The sequence below is a fragment of the Mesoplodon bidens genome, assembly GCF_964165515.1.
Source record: "Mesoplodon bidens genome assembly, chromosome: 7".
NCBI lineage: Eukaryota > Metazoa > Chordata > Mammalia > Artiodactyla > Ziphiidae > Mesoplodon > Mesoplodon bidens.
This window is the reverse complement of record NC_138164.1, coordinates 2,912,673-2,938,865: the sequence shown is the minus strand read 5'-3', so window position 1 is coordinate 2,938,865 and position 26,193 is coordinate 2,912,673.

Here is a 26,193-nt window from a genome sequence, read left to right as displayed (position 1 = left end):
AAACCTGAAACATCACCACGCCCACCCAACTCTTGAGACCGTCTGGGCATCCCCCCTTCCCCCACCCCTTCCTTCTTCTCTTTGTCTTCCTTTACCTGGCTGTGCTTTCTGATCTCTGGTGTGACAAATTTTGGCTGCCACTAATGTTCATGTAGAGCATGTTTCTCTTTCCCTTTGGATGGATGACTGTGAGCTCAATGAAAGGCTTCTCAGAGACGGCTCCCTGAATAGAAATGCACAGGAGACAAACAAAGCTCGCTGCTCAGACATCCCCACCAAGGCTCGGGACTTTAAAAAGCCCCTGTCGCCCTAGAAATGAGGCTATTAAGGTGTGACATGATTCTCACTTTCAGGCAGAAACTTTTTAAACTGCTATAGAGCCCAATCAAGAGGAGATGAAAACTTCAGTGTTTCAAGATATCTAACTCTTGTGCTGATGAAGGAGGACATGCCGGGATGCAGGCGGAATGGGAAGCAGGCTCCCGGCTCCTTGTCGGCCACGTGATGGAGAGCCTGCAGACTCACTGTCACCTGTGTCTACCCTCTTGTCATCTCCCCTCAGTCTCCCAACCAACAGGAGGGATGGAGAGAGGGGGCTCGGACCCAGCAAAGACATCAGACCACCCCATCTTTGCACCCCTCTACCTCCTGGGGGCCAGGAGATCCTCAACACAACGTGGCAGCAACCAGCCTGTTGACCCGCTGGGACAGGGCTACAGAAGTTCCCCTGATTCCAACCTTCCAGCTGGAGCGCAAGTGCTTTTTCGTCGTTCTTAGAAGTTAAACTTGACCCCTGGGAGTGACTTTGGAACCAGGAAAGTTGGGGTTGACCTCCCATCGCTGTAATTGATCACTGTATCCCTCAGTTTGCTCAGTTGCAAAATGTCTGCCTTCTGAAACTGAAGAGAAGAACAGATGAAATGTGTTTCATAAAGTGCCTCGCTGTAGAAAGCCAGTACAAATTAGCCTGGGTGGTGTTTTCAAATGGTAAGAAAACAAAAGCAAGGACTCCCAGCCAGTGGGTTAGGGCTCACTTCAATTGACGGTAACTTCAGGTTCCTCCAATTGTTGACTTGAGACAATTTCTCCTCCTTCCCGAAGGCTTATGGGGGAGACTGATACCTCTCCCAGGCAGGCCCAGCTTGGCCAAGGTCCCTTCTTCCTAAATAGCTCCCTCTTCTAAGATTGCCAGGGAGAAGCTGAGAGGAAAATGAATGGGGATTATTTTAGCCAGCAGAAGCATTCTTTCCCAACAACATTTTCCTGCCCACAAATCTCTCCTGAATCTGGGTAATACCCAATAGAATTACTTCAAAGAAAGGTTGGGGAACAATCGTCTTAAAGAATCAGAACCTGAAGACAGCTCCTCCGTCATCTCTGGGGGCTTGGTGATGAGAATGAGGGTTTTTCCTGGAGTGACAGAAGACTTTTCCACCTGGGAACACTCAAGTCCCCAGGGGTTTCTTCTCTGAGCCCCCAGACATGGTCTGTCTGTTGGAGAGCAAGGAGGATTCGGGCTGACTTAGATGATAAAAGCATGTGCCTTCTCCTTCTTTAATGCAACTTCCCTTATTCCCTGCAATGGCTCCAGGATGGGTGTTAGGGCTGGATTTGGACTTGAGGGTGGGAGAGCTAGAAATCCAGTGTGTGTGCCTGGGTTTTGCAGAGGTTCTGTAAAGTGCTTGGAGAGACAGACCTAGATCAGCCTTTTAAAAACCAAATGACCTTGAAAGGACAACTTTATTCTTTGTAGCTGCAGGTGAGCCGTTCAGTGGTAGCTGCAATTTAGAAAACAGTATCATTGTACTCCCAACTCTATTTGGTGAAATATGACCCAAGAGCAACCCCAAGCCACACCATACTTTTAACGCCTCTCATGTCCAAGACTCCCTTGAAATTCTTCCGCATCCTACGGAAAAAAAGGATATTCATATTCTCTCTATTTTGCATAACCTGAGACCTGGATAGCGGTGATGTGTTTTGTCCAAGGTTACTCCTGTGAGGGGGGAACTTCAGTCCCCACTGGGCCTCACTGACAGAGCCACAAAATGCAAACCAGAGCCTGTCTGTCGGTGTGTATATGAGTGTGTGTGTGCAAACAGGTGCATATTTATACTCACTTAGTGATGCTAGGATCCCTTCTTTTGATGCTGATGGATGCCAGTCAGGGTGAAGGAGACCAGCAGATTTGAAGGAAGAGGAGTGACCTGGACTTGGTCAAAGAAGCAATATGATCTATCTGAGAAGGTCTTCTTCCTCCCCCAGATTTGCACTAGGAGCGGACTCCCCATCACTCAGCCCTGGTCTCACACAGAGAGGGGGGTCTCTCCTCTCCTAGAGCTGCCTCTGGGGGCTGGAGCCGAGATGGGCCATGGGGCTATTTGAACAGCAGCGGGCCTCTCCTGGGCTTTGCCCCTCCCCAAAGAGGCCCCTGCCTGGCTGGTGGTCTGTGTTCTCTCAGGCTTGGAGGATACCTTACATGGCATCTATTTCAACCTCTGCTTAGTGCAAGAACACCATATTCAGCAGAGTTTCCCAAATTTCCAAAACATCAATCCCTTTGGACGGCTCTTTAAATAAAATGGGGAGAAGGCTGTGTGGTTCACCAGCTTATGAAACTGTTGGAAACCCGTCTTCCTCTGAAAGATTCACAGTGAAGTTTGGCTTATCAAGGCTCTGAGAAGGTCTGCAACCAGGAATGCATGGTTAAATTATGGTGAGACTAACAGAATTTTATACAGACACAGTTTAAACAGCTTCAGAGACGTGAAGTCCACTATTACAATAAAATTTGCTCCTAAAGTCGTGTTATAGTATGTGTCTTGAGAGGAGAGACATTTTATCTTCTCTTCCAGTCCAGATGTTTCTTTAACACGAGAACTATATATCATATTATTTATTTCATAGTACAGAACACACAGAGGGGCTCAATACTGCTCTTTCTAATAGGACACATAAGGAAATTGAAATAATACTTTCTAACTGAACAGTGTACTTAATGGAATAACCTTGGTTCATTGTCAGATCACTAGAACTTTTAGAGTTCAGACAATTGATTTGGAACCTGCCTCTCTGTCACTCCCAGCCTGTTCCTCCTGCTTTCCTTCCATTTCTTCCTATGTTTTAGCTGAGTATCTTCAAGAAAACCATTTAATATGACCCAGCAATCTCACTCCTGGGCATATATCCAGAGAAAAACATAATTCAAAAAGACACATGCACCCCAGTGCTCATTGCAGCACTATTTACAATAGTCAGGTCATGGAAGCAACTTAACTGCCCATCAACAAATGAATGGATAAAGAAGATGTGCTACATATATACAATGGAATATTACTCAGCCATAAAAAGAATGAAATTGGGTCATTTGTAGCGAGTTGGCATATTAATGCATATATGTGGAATCTAGAAAAACAGTACAGATAAACTGGTTTGCAAGGCAGAAATAGAGACACAGATGTAGAGAACAAATGTATGGACACCAAGGAGGGAAAGCAGGGTCAGGGGTGGGGTGTGATGAATTAGGAGATTGGGATGGACATATATACACTAATATGTATAAAATGGATAACTAATAAGAACCTGATGTATAAAAATAAATAAATTAAATTAAATTTAAATAAAAGAAAACCGTTTAACGGGGTTCAAAAGCAATCACTGGGCAGTGGTATGGGCAGTGAGGGCTCAACCTCCCCCAATTCTGAAGGAGTCCACAGTGCAGGGGATTTTACACAGACCACCCCTTGGATCCCATTTCTTCTCACTGACTAATATCCTGTCTCTGCTACCTTCATGCTTTTGCTCCCCGGGTCCTCTGTGGATTCCAGCCAAATTATCTCAAGGGGCACATATACTCCAAAAGGAGGAAAAGTGCAAAGCATCTTACATTACCGGTGTTAAAATCTCATTTCGTTCCTTGTCTGGTGCGATTCAGGACCGTTCTCTTCCTTTGTGCTCAATAAGCAATAGAAATATATATGTCGGCAGAAAGCCAGTCTCTGACACAGTGTCTAGAAGGATGGGCTGGCAGGAGGGAGTCATTGTCATTTGTACTCCCTTCCGCACTCTGCTCCTGCCAATGATGGGGGAGGGAGCCGGCCCCAGACCATAAATAACAGCTACACCCCTGAAATGCCCCTTCCTCCAAGTACGATTCTGTTCGCATCGCCTACAGATTCTACAGGTCTGCATCCTTTCAGCTCTTCTGCAGCACAGTTGGAATAAGACGAGAGGAAACAGCAGGATGTGGTTATTTGAGGGTCTTCTTTCAAAAGAACCAGGATCAGTCTGGAGCTAAATGTGTTGACGATAAAGCCTGCCTTAGTCCCCTCTTCCCTCCCGGTAGGTCTGGAGGTGGTCCAGACCTACCTCCACCCACCCTCTGAGCTTTTGCCCTCTTCTCCACCCCTAAACCTGTCAAAGCTCACCTGACTGGCTGCCCCCTCGCTTTCCATATTCTACTCTCAACTGGACACGTCGAGAGGCTCCACTTCTCACCAAACTTTTAATAACTGATGGAAACTGCTCCCATTTAGACATAAGCCAATGCCTCACTCAACAGAAAAAAGTAATCTCTAATATTAAATTCACCTAGGAGAGCTCATGGGAACAGACACAGCTTCCAAGACCCCTCAAAGAACAGCCAGTGAGCACCTGCCTGTGTCATTTGAAAAGAAGATGAGCCCTGATTAAACAACGATAGCATGACTGCTGACAGCAGGGTCTCTGGAATCAGGTGATGTGGACTTGAATCTCAGTTCTGCCATTTTCTTTCTCTGTGACCCTGGGAAGCTTCTTCATCTGCAAAACTGAGCATCATACCATCACCCACAGTATGGCTATTGTGAGATTAAATGAGATAATCTTTGTAAACATTCAGCATAGTGCCTAGCTCACAGTAAACACTCAAAACTATTAGCTCTTGATTTGCTGATAATGCTATGAGCCCGTGAGATACAAAGGCAAATTTCAAGGACTTTGGGATCAAGCAAACCTGAGTTTGAATTTTGACTCTGATTACTGGCTGTGTGATTATAAACCACTTGTCTAACCTCATTTTAGCATCACCTTCCTCCTCATTGGTAAACAGGAATAATCGTGTCTCCCTCACTAGGATTGTTGCAAAGGTTGAAGAAATCATGTGTTTGAAAACACTTTGAAGCTAGGAGGCATTCAATAAATGTTTGGGGATGGGGGAAACATCCTCTGAGCAGATCGCTGGGAAAAAATGCCAAGGATTTTTTTGGGCATTTCAATGTGTGCATTTCAGTAAAGGACTTGCTTCGTCGCTCTGTCCTAAGGCTATCTATCAACGCTTATAGCACTTCTGTGAGGCACAGAGCAAATGCAGATCATGGTGTCTCGATTTTATTAACAAAGTTATTGTCCTAAGCACCAGTCAATATAGCCCAATCAAGTACAACTTTAGACAGAGAGATTGCTTTCTTCCTTTAAAGTAGTAGTTTTCAAAGTGTATTTTGCATCTCACTCTTTCAAGAAGGATCTATAATAGAACGTCATTACAACATACAGACTAGTAGAGCTGCTCTGAAAGCAGGGCTGGTTGGTGCCTGCTCCATTTCCCACCCACCCCCCCCAAGGCCCTGCAGTAGCCTCTGAACTCCTCTAAGGAAATCTAGGACTCCACGACAGTTCAGAACCCAATGTGCTGAAGGCATAGAATTTTCTTTAGACTCTTACAACGCACAGTGTGGATTAATAGTGATTTCCTACTGTCTTAGATTTATTAATATTAGGTCACATCAGGCAAGGCTCATTTCCGACTTTGACAATGTTTTGTGGGGAAATGCAGTAGGCGTGGTGAATCAGTATTTCAGGAATGCATTTTACAAGGCTCTTGTAATAGCTTTGTTGGAATGATGAAGAAATTTAGGCTGAATACTACTAGTAAAATTAGGTGTATTAGTGAGTGGATGAACACCTATAGCCAACAGGTCCTGAACAAGTAACTGATCAATGTCAAGCGTGGGTTGCAAGAGACACAGGCTGTGTCCTGTATCATTAAATGTTTCCATCAGCAACTTGGATGAAGACATAGAGATGACACTTATCAAATTTGTGGATGACATGATTGGGAGCCAAAGCAAATGTAACAGGTGATGGCATCTAGATAGATTTTGTCAGGGTGGAGGAATGGGTCAAATCTCAGATGATGAAATTTAACATGGGGAAAAAAATGCCATATCTTATAATTTGGTTGAAAAGGTAGATTAATATAGATTTTTGTCAAATCTTATATTAGATTCAGGCATGGTCTAGCTAACTGCAGTAACTTCCCCAGAGTAGGGGCTCTTTTGGGAGGGTCCTTCGGGTAGAACTAAGCACTGGATGATGCCATTAGGAGAAAGGCCAGTGCATCAGGGACAGTGTGGGTTGGTGGCTGCAGGAGAGGATGGTGTTTCAGAACTGGCAACCATTCCAGGCTGAGATCTAGGTACAGAAAAGAAGGTTTGCACTCATTTTCTGAATATAATCCTCATGAACCCACAGTGTAGGGTCTTAAGGGACCAGGCTCTAGACCCAAACTCTGCAGGATTAAATATTTTGCTGGAGGACTTTGCTGGCTTTGCTACCTATCAGCTGCATACTGTAGGCAAGTTATTGGGTTGGCCAAACATTTTGTTTGGTTTTCCATAAGATGTTATGGAAAAACCCGAATGAACTTTTTGACCAACCAAATACTTAAATCCTCCATGCCTCAATGTCTGCCTCTATACAATGGGGATATATTTGTAGCTAGCTGCCTACCTTGTAGGGTTCTTGTGAGATCCAGGTCAGGAATGCACACGAATCATTTATTGTTTTGACTCCTCTTTACTAGGTGCACAGCTCGGTTGAAGGAGGAAGGGTAAGACACGTGATGTCTTTGGAGGAAAGGTTGGTCCATCAAGGCAGAGCACCCTGTGCTAAAGGTCCCAAGGCCTGGAAACTTACCTAGACAGTCAGAGGGAGCCAGTAACCAGAACTGCATAACTAGGAGCAAACTGGGTTTGGGAACTAAAATGGAATTTAAGTAACTGAAAGGAATGCAACATCCAAGTCAAGCTAGCAATGGATGGCGAGCCTGAGGTATTGGGCTAATACACTTTAAATCTCCTGTGTTTGATCATAGAGACAAAATCAAGGTGGAAGCTATCATGGATGGTTCCCGCTCTGGACCCTGCTCTCAGGAATAGTGGGGCCCAGAGGCAAATAGGTTGAAATTAGGAAGAGGCCAATAGATGGAAGAAGAGTTTGGTGTTAGCAGGGTGGAAAAGGAAGAGGGAAAAAACAACGTAGTGGTCTTCTTTTTTTTAAATTATTATTATTTTTTTAATTTTTATTTTATTTATTTTTTAGAATTTTTTTATTAGTTTCTGCTTTATAACAATGTGAATCAGTTATACATATGCATATGTTCCCACATCCCTTCCCTCTTGCGTCTCCCTCCCTCCCACCCTCCCTATCCCACCCCTCTAGGGGGTCACAAAGCACTGAGCTGATCTCCCTGTGCTATGCGGTTGCTTCCCACTATCTATCTACCTTATGTTTGGTAGTGTATATATGTCCATGCCTCTCTCTTGCTTTGTCACAGCTTACCCTTCCCCCTCCCCATATCCTCAAGTGGTCTTCTTGATTGTTAATTTCCTACAAGTTACGGGAGTGCAGCACCTTCCCCTTTTTATATTCTATAAAACAAAACATTCCCGAGCGCTGCATTACTGTAAGCCAGTCAGACAATACCCCGAGTGCTTTGCTGACCATCGCACCACAGTTAAAGGTTTGCAATGGCACACGCTGGCCAGGATTGCTAAAGCAATGAGAGCACATGGTGTGTGAACAAAAAGCAATAGAGCTTGCACCGTCCACTGGGGGAACAAAGTCATGTCCACACACGAACATGAGACCTCTTCAAATATTTTCAGGGCTGTCTTGTGAAAGAAGAGTGGCCGATCCTTGCTCAATATGCTGCTAAGGACCAGAGGATGGGTGCTCCAGGGAAAGAACTTTAATTCTGAAATTCAATGTCAGAGAAATGCCAAAGAAGGGAGCCACTTCCTGGAAAAGGGCATCATTCCCACAGGCAGAGCCAAGATGCCCCGGGCATTTCAGCATTGCTTTAAGAGGTGGGCTAGATGGGGGTCTTTAAAATCTTTTTCCAAATGTAGTATTCTATATTTTTATGACAACCAACAGGAGACAGTTGCGTAAATCCCAGGATTTTGTCTGTAGTGCCAAGGCAGCAGTGCCATATTTGGAATGGCGGTGCTGGGCTGCATCTCTCCCTGCTGTCTGTTCAGAAGTTCTTATTACGCGAGCTGTAGTTCAAGGCCTAGCCAAGAGGTGGAGCCGGTCTGTAAGGTGCCTGGGGACCCCACCAGGAGGGCCTCAGGATGAAGTGAACTCTGGGGCTCCTGTGCATTGGCAACTGTAAAGGAGCCTGAGAGCTAATCAGCCACCATCTGTCTTCATTTTGCTAACCCCCTGTATTGGATGCCCCAAGCAGCTCACTTCCTATATTTATAAACTTCCCCAATCAGTCATTTCTCTGCCCGCTGTCACATATTTGCGGCGTTAATGCTGGCAGCTTTATCACAGATTGGACTTCATTTCAGGCATAACTCTCCTATACTGTGGTTCTGAGGTCTTTATGGCCACATTACGCTATATGCCTGAGTTGTGATTACACGTCAGCACTGTAAGGCCCCAGACAGTGACCTGGCCCACACCCACCCACCTGCCACCCCTGCCCTCCACAGACAGCTAGAGCTCAGGCTACAGACACAGGGAAATCAGGATTTATGAGAAAGAGAGCGAACAAAGGGCCAGGCACTCTCACGTGGACTCGGGGAGGCCAGAGCTGCTCCATAGGGCTGAGCATCACAGGCCTGTCTCCTTTGGCCAAGTGACCTGCCAGAGGGAGAGAGTTAACGGAAGGGAAAGAGAGATGAGGGGGAGAAGTCTGTACTTGAATGGACCTTTCTCAGGACCCCCCAGATCTCACGGCTGACAAAGGGGCAATAGATTTTCTTTATCTTGTGTCTGAAATCAGGGACCTAAGTAAGCATTTCTTTTTACCCCCTGCATCAGCCTTGCCACATTCGTAAGATTGCTTTTCTTACAGCAATGGAAAAAAAAAATTTTGGGGGGGTCCCATTGCATTTGGGTTCTTGAGGGTCCTATGAATGAACCCTTGGAACCATAGTCACACAGGAAGGAGCCACAAGTCCCTCTCCTGGAAGACACAGTGGCCGTCAAAAATTAGAGATAAAGTTATACTTGTCTGCGGATAAACAAAAAAACTGGGTGGGGCGAGCAATAACATTTTAGAGAATTGTAGGATCCTGAGTTATGGCTAGAAGCATGTAGAATATTGGGGATGTCACAGGCATATTCAAAGAAAATGTTTCTTTTTCATTCTGGAAAACCCCAGCATTTCAGTCTTCTCGGCCATGCTGTCTTCTTTCTGCTCACAGAACCACAGACGCCTGCTTTTCCTTCCCCTTGTTTCTGGTTCTGGGGCTTTTCCCAGGCCGCCTTGGGTCTCCACCCGCCCGGGCTGCTCAGGGCTCCATCACCCTGCGGGTCTGTCACCTCTTTACTCTGTCCTGCCACCTCTCTCTCCCACTTTATCCCCAAATGTAGGCACTATTCTTTTCCTTCTCCAAAGAGGTGAGACCACATGATGGTAGCCCAGGGGAGTTACATCGGGAAAGAGAAGTCTAATTCGATACATGACATCACACTTATGACACCTGTCACTCTGGCTTTGCCCTGATGTCTTGTCTCTTCTGGAGCCCTGGTCTTCTCTGAATTCCAGGGCCCAACCTCTCCCTTCTCAAGGGAGACAATGAGCTACCTTTGCCATCTTAACTCCCCCAGAGTGTTGCCCTGCCCACAAAGAACACAGGGTTTGATGTTATTGTGTAGAACATTTCCACCCTGGTGTGCTCAAAGTCTCCTTCTAGACGGGGCTCCAGCCCTTAACTCTGCAAATCAAAAAGTCTGTTAAAGTCCTTACCAACCTAACTCCCAACCTCCACACGCCCCCAAAAGCCAGCTTTACTCAGCATATGAATTCTGCGCCTCCTTCACCCCCAGAATGCAAGAGTACTGCTGCTTTAAAAGTTACGCCCTTTGGAGGGGTTTCCTGTACTAGCAAAATCTGTTGTAAACGAACATCAAGAATTGCCTTGAGGGGGAAAACGGGACCTGGAATCTACACCAACTGGCACCACCCAGCTTATGAGAAACTTGGAGAAAAAAAGGAGCCCAGCTCTGCTGCCTGTCAGCCATGGGCCCAACCGTATGGAAATGAATCCTTGTCTTTTTTTAGACCCATAGCAGTATCTTCACTTCTAAATTTAAGTGATACACTGCTAAAGTTAACTTAGCCGTTAAGCTATGCTTCGGAGTTAAGCTGCCTGCATTTTAAATCTAAGCTTCACCACTTACTAGTGTTGTTTTTGTTTTGTTTTGACTCTGGACAAGCCTCCATTTTCTCCTCTGAAAAAGGGAATCACGGTTGCCTCAGAGTTGATGGGAGGAAGCCTCAATGAACACCCTCAAAGCACTTGGGCCAGCCCTCGGTACCAAGTTAACACTCAGTAATTTATATCATAGTCAATGTCACATCCCCCCGGTCACTACTTTTCTGTTGGGCAAACACCTCAAAAATCCCAAAGAGGGCTCTTCTCAGATGTCTCCCGCTTAGGGGTGGTGCCCTTGCACCAGAACTGGGCCCCTGTGCGTCCCCCTCCCTAAGCTCTGCCTGCGAAGCTGCCCCCTGTCCCGTCTGGGAATCACGGCCACACTCATCTCGGCTTCTAAAGAAATCGAACGGAAGGCGTTTCCTTTGGGACAACGGCTCCAGATGCCACTCTGCTGTTACCTGTTCCTCTCCGGTATGGGCCCGTCTTTCCTGCTCACGTTGTTTACCCCAAACGCATTATAACCTATTTCCATGGTGTGTGGGAGGATGCTCTTCAAGTCCTCAGTTCCAGTAGAACCAGTTATGTTCTCTGGTTTTCCGACTGGATTCAGAACCCTACACTGAATCCTGCTGGCCCTCCAGAGTAGAGAGGATGGTCTCTCAGCGCCTTGAAGCCTTGAATTTAACTCCTTTCAGAGAAATTTGAAACCTCCTAACAGTCCCTCCTCCCCCTGACACCCTCACACACAATACATGCTTTCCATCATCTAATTCTTCAAATAGATATTCAAATATTAAATCTGTCTCAGATACCTTCTTCATAAAAAATTAAGGGAAAACGTCTGTGTTAACAACATTTTAACATGAGATAATAAACAAACTGCAGTAATTGGATATTTTTCTTCTGAAGGTCATATGCCTCTGCAAAAATCACCCTGGCAAATGTGCAATTTGGAAGAGTAATCACACCTTACATTCAGACACTGTGCTTTTTCGTGTTCAAAGAACATTCTTTAAATGTTAATTAGTTACTCCACCAAACATCCTAGGAGGTGTGGATTAGTATCTGCTTAATGCAGATGGAGATTCAAAGAGAGAGTAAGGCTGAGTTGGCCTCACATCACACAATGATTCTGAGGCAGGAATTTTAACCTAAATCCACATGAATGGACCAGAAATAAGTCACAAGTGGGGCTGAGAGATCAAAGGTTATTTATCCTAAATTTCTTAGAGATTTATTCTCTTTTTTGATTTGCATGAACCCCATAGATGAACCCCCTGAGAAACACTTTCATCTGCCCCCTTTAAATCAGAAATTCACTTATGCCAAGTCTCCAGTTAAAAGATGTTACAATGGGGGGCTTCCCTGGTGGCTCAGTGGTTGAGAGTCCGCCTGCCAATGCAGGAGACACGGGTTCGTGCCCCGGTCTGGGAAGATCCCACGTGCCGCGGAGCGGCGGAGCCTGTGAGCCATGGCCACTGAGTCTGCGTGTCCGGAGCCTGTGCTCCACAACGGGAGAGGCCACAACAGTGAGATGCCCGCGTACCGCAAAAAAAAAAAAAAAAAAAGATGTTACAATGGGGATCTCCCCCTGCCTAGTAAGATGGGGGCCACTTGATTTTGAGGGCCATTTCAGCCACGAGTGATTTTGCCTAATTGCCAAAAAGCAGAAGGAGGAGTGCTGCTGTGGGAGAACACAGGACACAGAGGTCCACAGCATCTCCCGGGTTGCTGCTACCCCACGACTAGGACAGCAAAAAGCCGAGAGTTAACTGGCTGCAAACCCATTTTGCTGACACACACCCTGAGTCGTGGGAGTATGTTCCTAGGTCCCTGCTCTGTGCTTTTCTTGAGGACTTACGGTGTGCCCATCACATAAAACCCCTTGCAACCGTTCCCAATAATTGCAGCCTGAAAAGTGAACTGGTCAGCATCTCACTTTTATGACCGGCTACTAACCCAGCCAGCATTTTCTAATAATACTTTGCCTTTATATCCCAAGATCGCAGAGCAATTTACGAAGATTAATTAGAAGCGCCTCGGAAACTCATACTTGGTGGAGGCATGGGCGGAGGCCACGAGAGGGGAGTTAAATTAGCCTCCCCGGAGAGTAGGAAGTGAGGATTCTAAGTGAGGGCTTGTCTGGTTGAAGCCAGGACTTTATCTGAGAATAAAACCCTGTGTCCCATTAGTAGGCAAGAGAGAAACATGTCATCTGATATTCCAAAAGGATTCAATTGGAAGGAAGGAAGGAGGCTGTGTGTGTTTATTTTTTATTTGAAAAATGATGTAAATACCCAAATTTGTTACAGCCCCCCCCCCCCGGGGTCCTGGCAAGATGCCCAAGATATCTGTAATCTTGCGAGAGGACAGTTTGCATCTCGCAGGCTGGGTCATTTCGCTTTCTGGTCTTCCCTGCCCCAGAGCTTGCAGTCCCTGCTTCCCTGGGAGGTCAAGGGCATGGTTGGTGTAAATGTGACCCTTTGATGTATGTCAGAATGGGGGCTGCTGGTTCAGGGCTCCCTCCCACCCCGCTTCCAGTGCACACTGGGCCTGGCAGTGCGAGGATCAGCTCGGCAGAGAATAGGGGATGATGGCACAGAAAGGAGGCGATCAGGCCATTGAGGAAGCGCAGCTGTGGAGGGGCCTAGGGGAGGGGTGGGAGGAGCTGCGGTGACGTCCTGTTTTGTTCTTGCAACCAAGGCACAAATTAAGGCAAAATTAGAGGCTTTCTTTGGGCGATTGGACGGATGGGAGGAGGAGGAAGACGGGGAAGCAGAGCTTTTAAGGACAGCAATTTGAGAACATCTGAGACAAATCTGCGCTTGATTCTTTTTTTTGGTGGATTAGTTAGTGACTTTCTTTTTGGATTCCGGAGGGGTTTTTCTCCCCTTCCTTTCCCTTTTTGCACCATGCACATGTAAATGTGATTGAGAATTCTTTCGTCAGATCTGCTGCCTTGGCAGCCTTCCTCCCAGCTGGCCTGGCTGGGGGAACCCATGCTGGTGGCTGACTGCCATTGACAAGTTCTCGCAGGCTTCGTGGGAGGAAGTTTGCCTCGGAGACACTGCCAGACCCTTGTCTGGGCTTTGGTGCCTGGAGGGAAGGAGGGCAGAGGGGGCCCCCCAGCAGGACTGGACCCCTCTCTGCCCACGGATGGAGGGTGCCAAGGCCACCACCGCCACCTCACCTTGGTCCACTCAGCAGACAGTGACTAGCGCAGACCGTTCCTCTCCACCATGAGACCACCATCCCGGCAGAATCCCTGGTGCCCAAAGTCCATCTTGAAAGGCTGTGTAAGCCATACCCCTTCCTTCCTCTGTTTCTAAGCAGGGCATTTCATCAAAACACCAAGATATACGAGGTGTGAAAACACTGCCCACCTAAATGACTGCAGTTTATGGCCAAGCCAGTCTTTTGCTTCTCTGTTTCCATACATTCTCCTTTTTGTCCCCACCCTGGCTTCAGGCCATAGTCATTTGTTAGTGTTTTTTCTTACCTTCTTTCTTTGTATGTTAACCTCATTCCATGTATGTAAACCTCACTTCTCAGTCATCATACACACCCACATGAGTGGAGTTGTACCTTAAATGTTCCACAGTGCCTGGTACAGAACGATATTCTTTCATGACTATGCATCAGAAACAATGAGAGGAAGGAAATAGGTCCAACAGAGACAGAGAGAACACGACACCGTAGTTGTCAGTATTAAAGAAAAGACGGCCAGGGACCCCAACAAGTTCAGTGTTAGTAAAATAAGTGACATAGAGGAAAACCATATCACTATCTTTAGGAAACTGATAAGAGTGACCCAACATTGAAGATGAAGTAAGACAAGGACTCAGAAGGCAACCTTTATGGGATGCCTGTGACGTGCCAGGCACTATGCTGGACAATGATCCTTATGTCACCGTATGGCATGGTCACTAAAAAGGACCCTCATTTCACAGACGAAGAAACCGAGGCATAGAGAGATTACTGTTAATCCCAAACCACAATTAGGGAATAGAAGGACCAGGATACAAATCCAAGACAGCCTGAATCCAAAATCCTTCCTGTTCACCAATGCACTAAATTTTCTTGGTGATACAGTTTGAAGCAGTGGTACTAGAAAGCCAAGGCTCTGAAGCAGTTTGAAGTGACGAATAGGAATATTTATCTTTCGGTGTCTTCTCTAGGTGGTGGACCCAGGTCGTGCAGGGACAAAAAACCCAAATGCAGCTAGAGGGATCTCACATCTCGGCAACCTGATTCCACCTAGAGTAAGAGCAGACTGTCAAAAGGAATCAAAAGGTTGGGGGTAGATGTTCTTCCCTGGTAGAATTTTACCAGGCATCCAACACTTTGTATCTATCATGGGCAAGGGCATATAAGACAAGGTTCTGACCCTGTTTAGGAAGACAGCCCTTACACATCTGTAACTCAGGGTGATGTGTCATCCTGGCTAAATTGGGTGAAAACATTAACCCCATTGGGACCAGTTGGGAGAAACAGCCCACTGTGAGCTGTGATTGGAATTTTGAGCAGGAGATCTTACTGAGCGAGCCAGAGAGAAGGAGAACTGGTGTCAACACAAAAGCGGGGTCGGGGAGAAGGCCGCGCCTGCTCCAAGTTGGGGTGCCTGGGGGACAGAGGCTGGTCTCTGTCCCGCAGGCCCGGGAGCTGCGGGAGGTTTTGAGTTGACAGGTGGGATGACGAAAGCAGTAGTGAAGGGAGGTTAGGAAAGCCGAGTTATACAGGGAGCCACGTGGTGACCCCGAGAAGGAGATCTAGGCTCTGGGTACAGGAAGGACACAGGCTGGAGGGCAGGAGATCCTGTTCCCAGTGACCCCTCTGTGAGACCCAGAGGGAGAGGCGGGCAGGGCTTCCTCTTCAGGACACACGTTTCACTAGGAAGCGAGGGGGCCAGGGCTCACTGGGAAGCGCCTCCACAACCAGCGTGGTCCACAACCTGCTCCCCTGGCTCAGGGGGTGACAGGGCGCTGCTCAGGCCAGCTCCACACACGTGGGAGCACCTCGGCCTCTCCTTCTGCCACAACGGCCCACCAGGCAGCCACAGCCATTCTCTCCTCCCCAGGTGTCCAGTCCCAGGTCACCACGGTTAGCTCAGAGGCTGTGATCAGGACACACACCTGCAGGGAGGCACCGCCCCTTCCTCGGCACACACACACCCCTCACACACACTCTTCACACACCACACACCAGAGACACACACAGCATACACCCCTCATACCTCTCACACACACCACAGACCCACACACACCACATGCATGCACACCCTTCTCACACACTTTTTTTTTGAATTTTATTTTATTTATTTTTTAAACAACAGGTTCTCATTAGTTGTCTATTTTATACATATTAGTGTATATATGTCAGTCCCAATCTCCCAATTCATCCCACCCCCACCCCCACCCCTGCTTTCCCCTCTTAGTGTCCATACGTTTGTTCTCTACATCTATGTTTCTATTTCTGCCTTGCAAACCAGTTCCTCTGTATGATTTTTCTAGATTGCACATATATGCATTAATATATGACATTTGTTTTTCTCTTTCTGACTTACTTCACTCTGTACGACAATCTCTAGGTCCATCCATGTCTCTACAAATGACCCAATTTCGTTCCTTTTTATGGCTAATATTGCATTGTATATATGTACCACATCTTCTTTATCCATTTGTCTGTTGATGGGCATTTAGGTTGCATCCATGACCTGGCTATTGTGAATAGTGCTGCAATGAACATTGGGGTGCATGTGTCTTTTTGAATTATGGTTTTCTCTGGGTATATGCCCAGTAGTAGGATTACTGGGTCATATTGTAATTCTATTTTTAGTTCTTTAAGGAACCTCCATACTGTTCTCCATAGTGGCTGTATCAATTTACATTCCCACCAACAGTGCAAGAGGGTTCCCTTTTCTCCACACCCTTCCCAGCGTTTGTTGTTTGTAGATTTTCCGATGATGCCCATTCTAACTGGTGTGAAGTGATACCTAACTGTAGTTCTGATTTGCATTTCTCTAATAATTAGTGATGTTGAGAAGCTTTTCATGTGCTTCTTGGCCATCTGTATGTCTTCTTTGGAGAAATGTCTATTTAGGTCTTCTATTCATTTGTTGGTTGGGTTGTTTGTTTTTTTAATATTGAGCTGCATGGGCTCTTTATATATTTTGGAGATTAATCCTTTGTCCGTTGATTCATTTGTAAATATTTTCTCCCATTCTGAGGGCTTTCTTTTCGTCTTGTTTGTAGTTTCCTTTGTTTTGCAAAAGCTTTGAAGTTTCATTAGGTCCCATTTGTTTATTTTTGTTTTTATTTCCATTACTCTAGGATGTGGATCAAAAAAGATCTTGCTGTGATTTATGTCAAAGAGTGTTCTGCCTATGTTTTCCTCTAAGAGTTTGATAGTGTCTGGCCTTACATTTAGGTCTTTAATCCATTTCGATTTTATTTTTGTGTATGGTGTTAGGAAGTGTTCTAATTTCATTCTTTTACATGTACCCTCCAGTTTTCCCAGCACCACTTATTGAAGAGACTTTCTTTTCTCTATTGTATATCCTTGCCTCCTTTGTCATAGATTAGTTGACCATAGGTACGTGGGTTTATCTCTGGGCTTTCTGTCCTGTTCCATTGAACTATATTTCTGTTTTTGTGCCAGTACCATATTGTCTTGATTACTGTAGCTTTGTAGTATAGTCTGAAGTCAGGGAATCTGATTCCTCCAGCTCTGTTTTTTTTCCCCTCAAGACCACTTTGGCTATTCGGGGTCTTCTGTGTCTCCATACAAATTTTAAGATTTTTTGTTCTAGTTCTGTAAAAAATGCCACTGGTAATTTGATAGGGATTGAATTGAATCTGTAGATTGCTTTGGGTAGTATAGTCATTTTCACAATGTTGATTATTCCAATCCAAGAACATGGTATATATCTCCATCTGTTTGTATCATCTTTAATTTCTTTCAACAGTGTCTTATAGTTTTCTGCATACAGGTCTTTTGTCTCCCTAGGTTGGTTTATTCCTAGGTATTTTTTTCTTTTTGTTGCAATGGTAAATGGGAGCGTTTCCCTAATTTCTCTTTCAGATTTTTCATCATTAGTGTATAAGAATGCAAGAGATTTCTGTGCATTAATTTTGTATCCTGCTACTTTACCAAATTCATTGATTACCTCTAGTAGTTTTCTGGTGGCTTCTTTAGGATTCTCTCTATATAGTATCATGTCATCTGCAAACAGTGACAGTTTTACTTCTTCTTTTCCAATTTGGATTCCTTTTATTTCTTTTTCTTCTCTGATTGCCATGGCTAGGACTTCCACAACTATGTTGGATAATAGTTGTGAGAGTGGACATCCTTGTCTTGTTCCTGATCTTAGAGGAAATGCGTTCAGTTTTTCACCATTGAGAATGATGTTGGCTGTGGGTTTGTCATATATGGCCTTTATTATGTTGAGGTAGGTTCCCTCTATGCCCACTTTCTGGAGAGTTTTTATCATAAATTGGTGTTGAATTTTGTCAAACGCTTTTTCTGCATCTATTGAGATTATCATATGGTTTTTATTCTTCAATTTGTTAATATGGCATATCACATTGATTGATTTGCATATATTGAAAAATCCTTGCATCCTGGGATAAATCCCACTTGATCATGGTGTATGATCCTTTTAATATGTTGTTGGATTCTGTTTGCTAGTATTTTGTTTAGGATTTTTGCATCTATATTCATCAGTGATATTGGTCTATAATTTTCTTTTTTTGTAGTATCTTTTTCTGGTTTTGGTATCAGGGTGATAGTGGCCTCATAGAATGAATTTGGGGGTGTTCCTTCCTTTGCAGTTTTTTGGAAGAGATCTCTGCTGCAGCGTCGGCCTGTGTTCCCTCTGGTGTCGCTAGGCTGGTGGCCTGGCCTTCATCCCCAGGAAGCAGCAGGTCACTGCTGTCCCTCCCCTGTGACTCACACAAACTTCCTCCCTCCACGGGCACCGGGGATGCGTATGGCTCAGGGTTGGCAGTGCTGCTCCTCAGGACAGGGGCTTGTATTGGTCAAGTCAATGATGAGGTGAAGAAAACTATGTTTCATTGAGCATCTGTGATGCACTCTATTTAATTTAATACTTGATGAAACCAGAGGAGCAGTTTCGACTCTGGAGGACAAACTCCTGGGCTCTCGTAGAGCCTGCTGAGTGCCAGCGGTGGTCCTGGCCAAGTCTCTGCACCCCCAGCACTGGCTGAGAAACCCTGGGCACATAACAACCCCAAGACTCAGTTTTCCCATCTGTAAAATGGGGTGATCACGCCTACCCCTTTCAAGGCAGCTGCTGCCTCCCCTTAATCTAATATTCACACAGCCTAGCCTGGGGTCTGGAGTCATAGATGCTCAATAATTACTGCTTTGGTAACAGGTTGATGCTTGAACGATTGTGGTACATTTGAAATAGCACATTTGAAATGCTTTACAAGGCTTGCTGTACAGTAGGGTTCTCCAAAAGCTAGTGTCTTTTGCCCTGTAGTGGTGGTGGGGTCACGCAACCAGAGGCTGAAGTTTCCTCTCTCCTGTTCACCTGCATAACACATGTGTGCGTGTGCGTGAGTGCACACACATACACCCACGTGCACAAGCACACACTCTCCCTCCTTTGTTCAAAGTTGCCCTCTTGGCGCCCCCCACCCCAGCTTCCCCATCACCTCTTGCTTTATGATCCTCCCAGTCTCCTCGCCAGCCCTCGACACCACAGTTCCCACATGGCAGCCCCCAGGTCCTCTCTCCCTGCCCTGTCTCCCCACCATCCTGGGCTCGAGGCAGATGTGCAGCAGCCCGCCATCTTCTCCTGTCACTCTCTGGCCATGCCTGGCAGCTGGATTCGCAATTCGTCTTGTTTACAATGCATTGTAATTGCAGACACAGGCTCTGCTGTCACTTGTAATTTCATCTTGTCCTCTTCTCCCTGCACACTCCCTTGCCTAGGTGTCAAGCAGTTGCTTTTGCGAGAGGTAGTATTGGCAGGGAATGTGCTCCAATATCCAGCAAGAAACCAACTATTATCTCTTCTCTTTCCCTCCCTCTCTGCTCAAGAGAGGAAATAGGCCAAGAACAAACCTGCCCTCCTGCAGCCCTGCCCACCCCACGCCTCCTTTCCTGGGTTCCTCAGCTCTTCCAGTCACCTGGGCTTCTGCTTGGACTTTGTTCCAGGAAGTTTGGAGATTAGAGGCGGACATGCTGGGAAGCCATTTACCTCCTTGCTGATCTTTGGAGGGCGGGGCGTGGGAATCTCCTGAAGACAGGCTGTCTTCCCGCAGGGTTAGGGGGCTGAGGTCCAGAGTGCATGGGCTCAAGGTGATTTCATCAGCACATCTGAACAGACGCAGGAGAAAGACCCACCCACCCCATGCCAGTCTACGCAGGCCACCTTACCCAGGCCCCATTATAGCTCTGCAAAGAGGGCATTATTATCCCTGTTCACAGGTGAGGAAACCAAACCTCGGTGCCCAGTGGAAGGTCACCCAGCTAGTTGTGTGTGGGAAAGCTGGGATCTAAACCAACGCCATCTAGTCCCCCAATTCCCCGTGTTTTAATTGTTTTGTTTTGCATGTTTATCTGCACTTCTGAGTGCATTCCGTCTCTGCACTTACCATATTGATCTATGATGACCTGTTTGTCTGTCTGTCTGCTACTAGATGCAGAATAGTCCAGGGCAGAGCCTACTTCTTCTTTCTCTTACTCCCTTCAGCACCCAGCACAGTGGCCAACGCTGAGTGGATCTTCTACATATATTTGTTAAGAATGAATGTATTCAGAGGATTGATATTTCATTGGTTGGGTTGCTGTCTGGCAGTTGCTAAATTCTGTGCACCAGCCTTATATACACTTGTTTCTGATGAAAGTGGGAAATTCAAGATGCATAATTTTGATTGTCTTAGACAAAGTTAGAAGGCAGGACAATTTAGAGTATATACCCCATAACAATTATATTCAAGAAAAAAAAATCCATACCGGGCTTCCCTGGTGGCGCAGTGGTTGAGAGTCCACCTGCCGATGCAGGGGACGCAGGTTCGTGCCCTGGTCCGGGAAGATCCCACATGCCGCAGAGCGGCTGGGCCCGTGAGCCACGGCCGCTGGGCCTGCGCGTCCGGAGCCTGTGCTCCGCAACGGGAGAGGCCACAACAGTGAGAGGCCCGTGTACCGAAAAAAAAAAAAAAAATTCCATACCCATAGTCTCATTTATATGTTGTTTAATTTTTTTTAATATGTTGTTTAATTTGGTACTCAAAAGGGTTTGGGAGAGAAATTCTGGTGTGTCCTGCAGATTTGGGGAATATACATAAAGTTGTCCTGTGTCTGTCCAGGTAATAATAATGTTCGTGTTAGGGCGGAGGAATTAGGAGTGGCTGTCCTTGCGGCTCTTTCCCCCCACCCCCAGTCTTACATAATGTTCTCATGTTATATCTGTAACAAAAAATTAGTAATTTAAGAAAGATTGGTAGCAATCTTTTTCCAAGGAAAATATTGCAGCGTCTTGCAGGGATGAAATATGCTCTGGCTTGTGGATCTGCACAAGACCTAGCGCAGTCAGTAGGAAGGAAGGTAGATCATCACATGCTGTAAGTGTGTCCCAGCAATCAGTCCTCCCCTCTCCCTCTGCTGGTGCTCTGTCTCTGCTCAGCCACTCACTAGCTGTGTGACTTTGAGCCACTTACTCAACCTCTCTGTGCTTCTAGTTCCTTATTTGTAAACCTGAGCTAATGATGCCTCTGCCTTATAGAATTTTGTTGGATTTAAATCGATCATAAAATGTATGACGAATGCCTAGCACAGTGTCGAATACACAGTAAGCCCTCAATTAAGGAGGCTCTTCATACCGTGGCTGTTTTCACACTTTGCGAGTGAGGACAGTGCCCTGACGGCGGTTGGGTGGCTGCAGCAGAGTCTCAGCGCGAGACTTGCTGCTCTGTGTGGGCTCTACGTGGGGCAGACGGGGCTCACGCAGCCACCATCCAGGCACGGCCACCAGCAGATCACCTGCTGGCGGCTGCCCCTCCCTCCACATCGCGATGGGCCTCCAGCAGCTGAAGGCAATGAGAAAGCTTTGATGACACCCAATTAGGAAAACAGAGTCTGCATTCAAGAGGGCTGAGCAGTTCATACAGAGGGAAGAAAAGACCCTGGAATTAGTCTAAGTGCTCTCCTCAGATATCCTCACAAGCTAAATAGTTAAGAAATATGTATCATTTAGCAGAACTGACCCCCCAGGGTGTTTGCCTCTCATCAGCTGGGACCTTATACGTTGTTATTATTCTGCAAATGACATCTCCATCTCCGGTGACTGTGTTCCCCCCTCACTCTAAACGTGCATAAATAAATGATATTTAGAGAGCAGCTGACTGGGGAGGAGGCTTGGCTGAGATGGAGAAGGAGAGGCCTGCGTCTCCAGGGACCCCTTCATGAGCCCCAGGATGGGCTCTAAGAGTGCTTGACCTGACTCCTCCTTCCCTGGATGATGGGATGCTTGATCTAGATGCCTCCAAGTATACTTGGTTCAGTCTAATGTGTATCTTCCGTTTTCAGTCAAATTCAAGATTATTATTTAAGGGAAAGTCCAGTGATCAGCAAACATTTTCTATAAAAAGCCAGATGGTGAGTATTTTAGACTTTGAGGGCCAAATACTGCAAATACCTAACTTGGCCATTTTGGCAACACAGGTAAATGAATGACAGTGGCTGTGTCTCAATAAAACTTAATTTATAAGAATGAGCACAAGGGCCATAGTGGGCTGACCCTCACTTACCCCCTCCAAGTTTTCCTCCTCTCCAGCTCCCTCCACTGTACTCTGCTAGCCAGGATTCCTCTGGGGTTTGTGAGTGTCTGAGGGTGCCCTGGAGGATGAGCCCTCCTCCTAAGCCCTTGCAGGTCTTCTACCTGCATCTCTGTGGTGTGGCCCCAGGACTCCATCAGGCTTCCTCTTGGGGTTGAAACTTGATTTATTCTCCCAGTTAATCATCTGAGGCTCAGTTTGGGCCTTCAGGAAACTTAGGGCCCCTTTAATGCCACTCAGGATGTTTCAGCCGTCTGCTGTTCTCTCTCCCCTCCCTCTTCCCCTCTCTTTCCACTCCCTTAAGCTCTCAACCTCTTCCCCTCCCCCTTTCTCTCCTCCCCTCTTCCATGTGCAGCCTCCACTTTCACTGCCTACCCTGCATGTGTTGGTGGTGAAACATCTGCAAAGGCTTCCTTCACACTCTAGCCTGAATCACTTCCACATCCAGCCCTCCTATTCACTTCAACTCCTCCAATCCCTAGGCAGGGATCCCCTTTTACCCCAACTGGGCGTTCCAGCCCTGAGCTCAGAAGTCCTTTTTCCTACTGCTGTGTGGACTGCACCTGCTTTGCACCCTTGTTCCTGGGGAAGGAATGGGTCACGGTCTAGCCTCCTGAGCTCTGCACTCTGAGGTCTCCACAGTAATGATTCCACTTTTCATGTCGCCCCAGATGGACGGGGATGAGGCAAGCAAGCAGGGGAAACGTTCCATCAGAATGTCTTCTTTCCTAAGGGTGACACCCAGATCAACCTCCTGGCAAAAGTGGCCACATCATTCTTTTTTCTTTTCTTTTTCTTTTTTTTTAATTAATTTTTATTGGAGTATAGTTGCTTTACAATGTTGTCGTAGTTACATATATCCATTCTTTTTTGGATCTCCTTCCTATTTAGGGAAGGAGAACAAATGTTCCCAAAGAACATTGAATAGAGTTCCCTGTGCTATACAGTAGGTTCTCATTAGTTAGCTAACGAGTTTATACATAGTATCAGTAATGTATATATGTCAATCCCAATCTCCCAATTCATCCCACCCACCCCTTTCCCCCTTGGTATCCATACATTTGTTCTCTACGTCTGTGTCTCTATTTCTGCTTTGCAAATAAGATCATTTTGGTGTTCTTTATTATTAGATTTAGGAAAACTACATTCAGAAGAAATCAGAACAGTCCATTCACCCAAGTGAAGAAAAATTCCACAGTTTATCAGGAAATCCCCAAGAAGGACAAGCCGCAAAACTCTAAACATTGCCAGCCTGGGTAGCTCAGGACCTCAAGCTTCCACCCTTTGGCTGTGATCTCGTTCTGTTCCTCCAAGCTCCAAGGATATTCGATTCTGCCACATAGGTCTTTAGCATCTTAGACCTTCTTAAGTGCCATTTTAGAGAGAAGCATTTGGTTCACCATATTTTTATATATCTAGTCAATCATTCTAAATAATTCTTGAACACCTACCTTGTGCTAAATATATTTCTGGGCATTGTGGTTATAATGGTGAACAGGAGAGATCCCATCCCTCCCTAAATGGCTCACAACAATTAAATAACGTGATGTGACAAATGCTGTAATAGGGAAGACAGAGGGTACCATGAAGGCACCTGGCAGGAGTCAATGTGCTCGAGGAGCTGGAGTTTTCCAGGCAGAGGAAATGGTGGTGGTGGTGGTTGGGTGGTGATGAAAAAACTGAGGTTTCTCCAAATCAGAGCCTATGTCTGTAACAGAGAGTGAAATCCAGGCTCCCATCTCTGTGGTCAGAGTTATACCCCCAGGTGGCCATCCTTCTGGAATAAACACAGTTTAGGAGTTGAGCACATAGCCCAATTGCTATAAAAGTGACTGTCTTAGTCTGATTATCTTCCTAGACTTCTCCCGAATAGTAGGCATCCCCTCTCAGAGCCAGCACACCTCTTGGTGGCCAGAGCTGAGCCACACAGAAGCAGCCACTCAATCTGCACCTCTTATAGATTTGAAATTGTTAATAACCCGAGGTGTATCTCTCCATGTCGGGACCCCTCCCCAAGCAGCTTCCTCTGGGGGATTGGTGTGAGGGCTGTGGGGAGACACCTTGCTGTTTAATAAATAATAGAAAAGATTCATAAAGTGTCTGGGAAGCACATTCCTCATGCAGAAATGTTACAGAATAACACAGGATGAATAATAGAAAAGGTTATTGAAAAATTCATAATTTCCAAGTGCCAGTGAAGGGCAGATGGTGTACAGTCTATTTGCCTGTAGAAAAGTGATTAAAATGTATATTATTGTCCTGTCTATAGGAAAATGTATTATTAAGTGGATACTAGCGTGACATTTGAAAAATCCATTTCATTCCATTTAGCAGCAAAGGGGTTTTGGCTGCTGCTTTGTGTTCGCAGGTTTCACAAGCATTTTAATAAGCCATTTAAAAAATAAAAAGGGATTTTAATTATGGCCCCCTGCCTCCCAGCCATACTCTTGCTTTGCATTTACAATTCTTTTGCCAAAGAAATTTAAAAACACATAATAGGGACTGTAAATATCCTGCCTACATTTATTATGTCACTTGCCAAGAGAGAAAACTGATCATTGACCAGTATTTATGGGTTGAAAGAACAGAGGGTGGGAAATGGATTTGCTCGTCCAGGCAAAACAAGGAGCAAAGCCTCAGCGTAAAAGGCCTGCAATCCCTGCCAGCCTAAATGTGGCTACTTTTCTAATGGGTGTTCCAGTGTTTTCCCTGTGAAACGAGGAGTTCTTTGAGGTGTGCTTCTAAATGGTGACGTCAGAAGCAGGGATCATCTGATTTATCCATCTGCTACTGAGCAGGGTGTAGCTTCCCAGTCTGAAGATTCTCATTCCCAGTAAAATACAGAGCTGGGTTCCGAATAGACTCAGATTTGGGGATTGGGACGGGACAGCTCTCAGGGTGAATTTTCCCCACCAGTTAAGGGAGGGGGTGGAGGAGGATGGGCCACATCCTAGCAACCACAAGGTCTTATTCAGCTTTTACAGCCAGTGGTCTGATGGCCTTTCAGTGAGTGTACAGGTAGACAGCAGTGGCCCAGAGGTCATCCAGCAGTTGGTATAGGAATCCAGGTGGAAACTACGTGGTATTACAAATAGCACATCCATAGTCCCTCTCTCTTAGCAACTGGGTAATTTTGCCAGAATCACCTAACCTCTCTGGGTCTCAGTTTAATAATAAAAAATAGAGTGCTTTTCACGAGATCATAATTTTTAATATTTTTACTTATTTATCCTATTATAAAAATAGATCGTTAAGCCATTTGTTCTAATGGAATTTCACTTGCAACCTGATAAAATTGTTTCTCTAGTTAAAGAAGAGTCAGGGGATCAAATTGCCTCCTACCTCAAACCAATTTCCTTCCTGTTTTCCAAGGCAACCTCCAGGAAGACCAGAGCTCTGATTTCATAGGGATTCCTGGAGTACAGGGTAAAAACCAATGTACTCTTTCAATTATAAGTTTCTGCTATCGAACTCCGGCCCGTGTATGATTTGTTGAAATGAGAGAATGGCTTCTTCTGGCCTCAGTTTTACTCCCACTTATTTAGAGTCATCACATATTTATCTTTTACTCAACAAGCATTGCACATGCATTGCATGTAGAATACTGGGTTAAGTAATGTTTGAATGTAGAACATGTGTAAGAGATGGAGCAACAGGCACCTAAACAACTTGCTATAGTTCAAAACACAGGAAATAAGGGTGATATTGGAGGTACAAATAATTTTTTTTTTACAAATAAAAACAGAATTAGGTTTAAAATAAACTAAACATCTCTGTCAGAGTAAGGTTGGTCTCATAAAACTAGTTAGGAAGCATTCCCTCCTCTTCGATTTTTTGGAAAAGTTTGAGAAGGATCGGTATTAAATCTTCTTTGAATGTTTGGTAGAATTCACCAGTGAAGATGTCTGGTTCAGGACTTTTGTTTTCTGGAGGTTTTTGATTACTGTTTCAATTTC